This window comes from Colobus angolensis, unplaced genomic scaffold (assembly GCF_000951035.1).
Source record: "Colobus angolensis palliatus isolate OR3802 unplaced genomic scaffold, Cang.pa_1.0 Scaffold124, whole genome shotgun sequence".
Taxonomy (NCBI): domain Eukaryota; kingdom Metazoa; phylum Chordata; class Mammalia; order Primates; family Cercopithecidae; genus Colobus; species Colobus angolensis.
In genome coordinates this window covers 4,941,016-4,948,857 of record NW_012113586.1, presented here as the reverse complement: position 1 = coordinate 4,948,857, position 7,842 = coordinate 4,941,016, and the positions used below count along the sequence as shown (strand labels likewise).

At 41.7% G+C, this 7,842-nt stretch overlaps 1 pseudogene; it reads left to right on the top strand.

Moving 5' to 3' along the window:
- The first annotated feature begins 1,045 nt into the window (after nucleotides 1-1,045).
- On the top strand, nucleotides 1,046-1,679 carry LOC105505306 (annotated as a pseudogene).
- The last annotated feature ends 6,163 nt before the right edge of the window (nucleotides 1,680-7,842 follow it).

The following is a 7,842-nucleotide window of genomic DNA, read 5'->3' as shown; positions in this document are numbered from 1 at the left end:
AACAGAGTCAAGTCCAGAATTAATGTGGCAAGAAATGGAACCAGGAGGTTTGATTTTCTGTGGACAAACAGTGTAACAATCTACATACAATGTTGTAATTAATTAATTTGTAAGTTCATGTAAAGGAGTTATTGAGGCTGGGCGTTGTGGCTCACACCTGTAACCCCACCACTTTGGGAGGCCGAGGTGGACAGGTGGATCACTTGAGGTCAGGAGTTAGAGACCAGCCTGGCCAACATGGTGAAACCCGTCTCTACTAAAAATACAAAAATTAGCTGGGTGTGGTGGTGCACGCCTATAATCCCAGCTACTTGGGAAGCTGAGGCAGGAGAATCACATGAACACGGAAGGTGGAGGTTGCAGTGAGCTGAGATCGGGCCACTGCACTTCAGCCTGGGTGACAGAGCGAGACCCTGTCTCAAAAAAAAAAAAAAAAAAGGAGTTACTGAATCCCTAATAGGTTTTCATCAGAAGTTTTATCAATCATCAGAATTTTCATTAAAACTTCAGATACTCTTCTGAGAATCCATTAAATTGTCTGGCATTGTAAAGAGATCTCTGTAGTTAAAAAGGATGGGAATCTCTAAATAAATGCGCCATCTGCTAGGAATTTAAAATATTTGGTCTTGTTGATGTTTGGGATGAGATTTGACATATTTGGCAAATGCTGCTTTAATGTTTATTATGTTTTCCGCCTTACTTAGGATCATGAGTATTAAATAAAGAATGTTTAAAAAGGTAATTTATTACTGCTCCTTCGCTAGAAGAATAAAATGGGGAATTTGTTATTTCTCATCCAAGGCGGACTATGTCACCTGAATGCGTCAGGCCCACCCCTGGCTCCTATGGCTTTAATGTGGCAGACATCAAGGATAAAGCACCCAGTCAGGAACTCACAGCGGCAGGCAGCTGGGAGTATGGGGGCAGCCCTGGAGTAGCGGTTGTGGCAGTGCACATGGACGCAGCGGCAGTGGCTGTGGGGCTGACTACGAACGTTCCTGGTGATGCAATGTAGAATTTCATAAGAACACATAGATGGAAGGAAAAAACCTATGGTGACCGTGAAGGCCCTGATGCCATGTATGTCAAATTGATATCGTCTGTTGGTCACAAAGTTATTGTATAAAGAGAATACGCAGTAACATCAATAACAATAAAGGCTATGTTGAGTGACCCAGATCAGTTTGCTGAAAATGAAATCAGTGAGGTCGGTTTTAGAGAAATCTCTTCACAAGTGCTATCAAAAGTATGCACGTAAGCTGCATGCTCTGGCTCAAGCCAATAATCACAGCAGTCTGGGAGACCTAGGTGGGAGGATTGCTTGAGCCTAGTTCAAGACCAGCCTGGGCCACAGAGTGAGACCCCGTCTCTCCAAAAAACATTAAAAATCAGCTGGGTGCAGTGGCATACACCTGTAGTCCCAGCTACTTAGGAGGCTGAGGTGGAAGTATCCCTTGAGCCCAGGAATTCAAGGTTGCAGTGAACTATGATCACACCACTGCACTCTAGAGTGGGTAACAGAGCAAGACCTTGTCTTAAAAAAAAAAAAAAAAAAAGTACGAATATATTTTACATACAAGGTTCACTACACTAACAGCTCCACAGAGATTTTCAGATTCACAACTGCACCTCAGATTGCACCAGAATTGCTGATGGCTGTGAACCTCCTAGATTGTTAAATAAATTATAATAATTTTTAAAAGTACCAAAAGTTAACCTTTGAACAATGCAACAGTGCAGAAAGCTGGCAACCAACAAATATAAAATCCCTACTTTAAAACGCTGTTTTAAATTATGAAACCAAGAATATATAATGATGTAACATAAAGTTTCTTTTTTTTTTTGAGATGGAGTCTTGCTCTGTTGCCCTGGCTGGAGTGCAGTGGCCGGATCTCAGCTCACTGCAAGCTCCGTCTCCCGGGTTTACGCCATTCTCCTGCCTCAGCCTCCCGGGTAGCTGGGACTACAGGCGCCCACCACCTTGCCCGGCTAGTTTTTTGTATTTTTTAGTAGAGACGGGGTTTCACCGTGTTAGCCAGGATGGTCTCGATCTCCTGACCTCGTGATCCGCCTGTCTCGGCCTCCCAAAGTGCTGGGATTACAGGCTTGAGCTACCGCGCCCGGCTATAAAGTTTCTTTATCTTCATATCTGCTTTCTAAAGTGCCAGACAATGACTGTAAAATGAGAAGGGCATCAATCGGTAACAGAACAGGCAAGGGAAATAGAGGGTGAGTAAATTGTTACATTGACCAAGAATCTAATAATCTTCTTGTTCACAAGGGTGAAATCAAAAGTAGGAATTTAAGTTTCCTGATGAGTTGGATACCATTCCATCTTCATTGGTGATAATGAGTCAGTACTCTGGGCAATCAATGATCTCACCAGGTGGGCAGACTCAGAAGGAGGAGCCTTAGTTCCTCTTTAAGGGAGCCTCCCTGCAAGGATCTATACTACACAAGTGATTAAAAGGCAATTCATTGGCTCGTGGCCACCTGCTGACACCATCCTTCCAGCAGACTCTGACAGCCTGCTGGAGAATTGCATTAGTTGTTGTTTGTCCCCATCTTTATTGGTGCCTCCCTGGGTTGTCTGTACCCCAACCCCACAGTTTTCTAGCTGGGCCTGATGTTTCTCTTTAGACATTTCTAGCAGACCATTTTCTCAGTTTATCCTACGTGGCTTAGCAATTCTCTCTAATGTCCTTTTTGTTTCATAGTTCTTTTCATTAATTTACTCAACGTGCATTGAATGGCAGGTGTGTTCAAGGCTCCATGCTAGAGGACTTATACAGTGGAAATGCAGTTGGTTAAGAGAGAGATATCAACAAATAGTTCTCAAAAAAGTAGTGCATGCTAATCTAGGAGGACAGGTGCCCGGACAGTGTTGGCCAACCCAGCTTTCTCCCTTGTCACTTACAGAATGCAGTGTCCTGGGATGAAGAGGAACTGTCCAGAACAACCCAAACTTTGCCCTTGTTCCTACTAGAACAGGATGTTCTGGAATCCTTGTGTTCGGTGAGCCCAGAAATGCTCAGGGTATAAAACCCATGGCAGAGTGATTGCAGGGTCTCCCAGCTGCAGAGTGACATGGAACACGGGCAGACAACTAGAAAGTTGTATTGAGCCTTGCTGGACCAAATCCTTGGTTTCCTTTTTTTTATTTTTTCTTTTTTTTCTGTTTATCTGTCAGTAACAAATCTGCTTTGACTAACTTGGTAAGCATGGATTCTGTCTCACTGGACTAGACCTACAAACCTTTGCAGTAATAAATGTCCCAAGTGGTAGAATGAAGGGTCAGAGGGAAGAACTATTCCATTATGCTCCTCCTTCGGTGAACACTGTTTTCCAACTTCCTTCAAGAGCTCCTTTTCCTTTTTGCCAGTACTCACTTTCCACTGTCTCTCTTCTTACTCACTAGGTAATGCATCTATTCATTTGGCTTTAACACCTAATTCCCAGCCCCTACCATTCTCCTTAACTCCCACCCGTATTTTCAACTATCTGTTAGATGTTGCTACTGAAAGTTTCTAGGTCTTCTCTTATGCAGTATGTCTAAAACCAAATTTATTTTTCTGGTACTTACAGATCCTCCTGTATTCCCAGACTCCAACAATGGCTATAAGCTAGAAACCTTAAGTAGTTTTGATACATCCTATGCCTGGACTCCTAAACCTAATGCTTTGCCAAATGTGGTTGTTTTTACCTTGGTTTTAAACTTTTTGTTTAAACTAATACCTTGGTTTTTAACTTATTGTTTAAACCAATACCTTGGTTTTACCCCTGAAACTCTTCATCTTATCCCCTTACTGAATTATCTGGTTTTTCTTTTTCAGAACCGTTATACCAACCTGTTAACTGGACTCCCAACCTCCATCTCTTTCTTCTCAAACTATCCTCCACTGATACTAGAGTGATCACTTTAATATATAAACTGATCATGTCACTTCCCTGTTTCAGAACTTCATTATTGCACAGAGTAAAGCCCAGATTTTTAGCATGCCAGAGAAGGCTTTCATAATCTGGTCTAATTGGTGATGCATAAATACCCACCCCCACCCCAACACACACACATACACACATACATGTTAACTCTTCCAAAAGCATCCTAGCTTCTTAGGGAGAAAAACTTGTCAAAGATTTGAAAATGAAGAAAAGTAATCACTAGCAGTGTCTTCCATGAAACGCTGGCCTTGTCTAGTAGGGCCTTCAGGGATGATCTGATTCTATAGGGTTGTATGCCTTTGATTGCCTAACTAGGCTATCTTACAGTTCTGTAGAAGTAGAGATTAAATTGTAGAAAATTGATAGTAATAAAAATATCTCTTCCCAAATGTTCACTCTCTCTGTCTTAGCTAGGACATCTATCTTCTCCTGCCCCTGGGACATAGGCATGCCTGGTTCTCTGGCCTTCAAACTCAGATCAGGGCTTACACTATTTACTTCCATGGTTCTTAGGTTTTGGGGCTCAGAATAAATTACACTGCCAGCTTTCCTGGCCTTCCAGCTTATAGACAACAGATTGTGGGAATTCTCAGGCCCATACTCACTCCTTAAATCTTCTGCTAAAGTCTTCTATTTGTCAAACCCAACCAGAAGCCAGAGGACAAGAGACCCCAAGTAGTGTGCTACGTAATGACATCCTGCCTGATGCACCATGAGGGGAAAAGCCAGCTGGTAAAGGCCACCCACAGAGATAAGCAGAGGAAAGCCCACAAAGCCTGGGCCCCTGATGACATCATCTGGTTGCTGCTTCATCGCATCATCCCAGAACCATGTTCTATAGCCTTCTCGTCAGTCCCAGTGCAATAGATGTCTACATATATAAATATGTAACATATATAGACAGATGTTTGCATATATATGTAATATATATGTTACACACATGTGAGTGTGTGTGTGTGCTTCACCACGTCACATGGTGAAAGCAGGAGCAAGCAAGAGAGAGTTGGGGAGAGAAGGTGCCACATTCTTTTAAATGACCAGATCTCATAAGAACTCCTTATTGCAAAGACAGCATCAAGCCATGAGGGATCCACCCCTTCATATATATATTTTTATATATAGGCCACCAGTGCCATACTCACCTTCCAGGGACCTGGGAATCGATTTGCTCCACCTGATGCAGCTGGCACCAACGTCCACACACATTATCCATGGGCCTAGGGACTGGCTCACCCCACTCACCACTGTCCACCACTGTGGACACTGAAAACAGGGGCCTGAGAACAGCCTTTTCTACCCATTGCTGCCACCATTGGTGCCTGAGGATCAGCCCACCTAATATTCCCATGACCAGAAAAGCTTCATCATAACCTTCACTGACGACTGCAGTGTAAGCCACTGAGGAACTCACAAATTTCACTAATGCTAATTATCACTGAAGAAATCACATGGAAATTACACTACTGCACATGTGCAAAATCAAAGCTGAAGCACCCTGGCTGACCAACACCACAGATAAATCTATAAGTAAAAAATCTTCCCTATGAAAGCCAATTTATAAAATTGGAAGAAGTGACTGTTAGGCCAGATGCACAGACATCAGTGTAAAGACACAAATGTTAAAAACTAAGAAAGCATGGCACATCCAAAGGAACACAATAATTCTCCAGTAACAGATCTCAAAGGAAAGTTAGGAAATGCCTGAAAAATAATACAAAATAATAATATTAAAGAAACTCAGTGAGATACAAGAGAACACAGATAAATAATACAAAGAAATCCAGAAAATAATTCATGATCTGAATGAGAAATTCAAAAAGATATAGATATTATTGAAAAGAAACAAACATCAATCTTAAAACAGAAGAAATCAATGAATGCAATAAAGACTACAACTGAGAGCATAAACAACAGACTAGCTCAAACAGTGGAAAGAATTTTTGAACTCAAAGACAGGTCTTCTGAAGTAATCTAGTCAGACCACCCCATAAAAAAAAAAAACAGGAAAGAAATAGAAGAAGAAAAGGAAATAATAAAAAAGAAAAAATGGACTGAAAAGGCTGCATGACATATAGGACGCCATAAAGTAACCAAATATTCAAATTCTGAGAGTTCCAGAAGGAGAAGATGGAGGCAACGACATAGCAAACCTATTTAACAAAATAATAGCTGAAAACTTACTGATATCATTTGGATGATTGTCCCCTCCAAATCTCATGTTGAAATGTAATCCTCAGTGTCAAAGGTGGGGCCTAGGAGGTATTTGCCTTATGGCTTGGTGATGTCTTTGTAATAGTGAGTTCCCACAAGACCTGGTCATTTAAAACGTGTGGTGCCTTCCTCACAGCTCTCCCTCTCCTGCTTCTGCTTTTGCCATGTGACATGCCTGCTCTCCCTTTGTATTCAGCTATGATTATAAGCTTCCTGAGACCTCCCTAGAAGCCAAGAAGACACCAGCACCATGCTTCTTGTAGTTTCTGCTGAACTGTGAGACAGTTAAAACTCTTCTCTTTATATATTACCCAGTCTCAGGTATTTCTTTTTTCTTTATATTTTTTCAGACAGGGTCTCACTTTGTCACCCAGGCTGGAGTACAGTGGCACAATCTCAGCTTACTGCAACCTCCACCTCCTGGGTTCAAGCAATTCTCGTGCCTCAGCATCTCCAGTAGCTGGGACTACAGGCGTGCACCACCACACCAAGCTAATTTTGGCATTTTATAATTCAGTTGCCTAGGATGGTCTCGAACTCCTCAGCTCGGGCAATCCACCCACTGTGGCCTCCCAAAGTGCTAGCATTACAGGTGTGAGCCACTGTTCCCGGCCTCAGGTATTTCTTTACAGCAATGCAAGGACAGCCTAACACAATGAGTGAGTTCTCGTGCTGAGTTCACACAAGATCTGATTGTTTAAAAGAGTGTAGCACCTCCCCCTCTCTCTCTTGCTCTCGTTTTTGCCTTGTGACATGCTGGTTCCCTTTTCACCTTCAGCCATGATTGTTAGCTTCCTGACGGCCTCATCAGAAGTAAATGCTGGCACTATGCTTTCTGTACAGTCTGCAGAACTATGAGCCAATTAAACCTCTTTTTGTTATAAATTTTACAGTCTCAGGTATTCCTTTATAGTAACAAAAGAATGGACTAACACTCTTTCCAAGTCTTGCAAGACAAGTAGACATTCAGATATGGAAGCTCAAAGATCACAAAATAGATTCAACCCAGAAAGTTCTTTTCAAGGCACATTATAGTCAAACTGTCAAAAGTCCAAGAGAAAGAAATAATTCAAAAGTCAGAAAGAGAACAGCATCAAGTCACATATAACAGAATCTCCATCAGGCTAACATCATATTTCTCAACAGAAACTGTATAGGCTAGTAAAAAATGTTATGCTATATTAAAAGAGCTAAAATAGCCTTTCCCAGAGAAGTAAAAACTGAGAAATTATCATCACTAGACTGATCCTACAAGAAATGCTTAAGGAGTCCTGTATCTAGAAGTGAAAGGATGATATCTACCATCATGAAAACACATGAAAGTATAAATCTCACTGGTACAGCAGATATACGAATGAGAAACAGAAAGGAATCAAACATTACCACTACAGTAAATCACCAGACTGCAATAGTAAGCAATAAGAGACAAAGAAAGGAATAAAGGATCTACAAAACAACCCCAAAACAATTAACAAAATGACAGAAATAAGTCCTTACCTATCAATGACGACTTTGAACATGAACAGATTAAATTTCCCACTTACAATTTGTAGACTGGCTGAACAGATTAAAAACATAACCCGAAGGGGAAGAGCAGGATGGCCGAATAGGAACAGCTGCAGTCTCCAACTCCCAGCGCGAAGGACACAGAAGACCGGTGATTTCTGCATTTTGAACTGAGGTACTGGG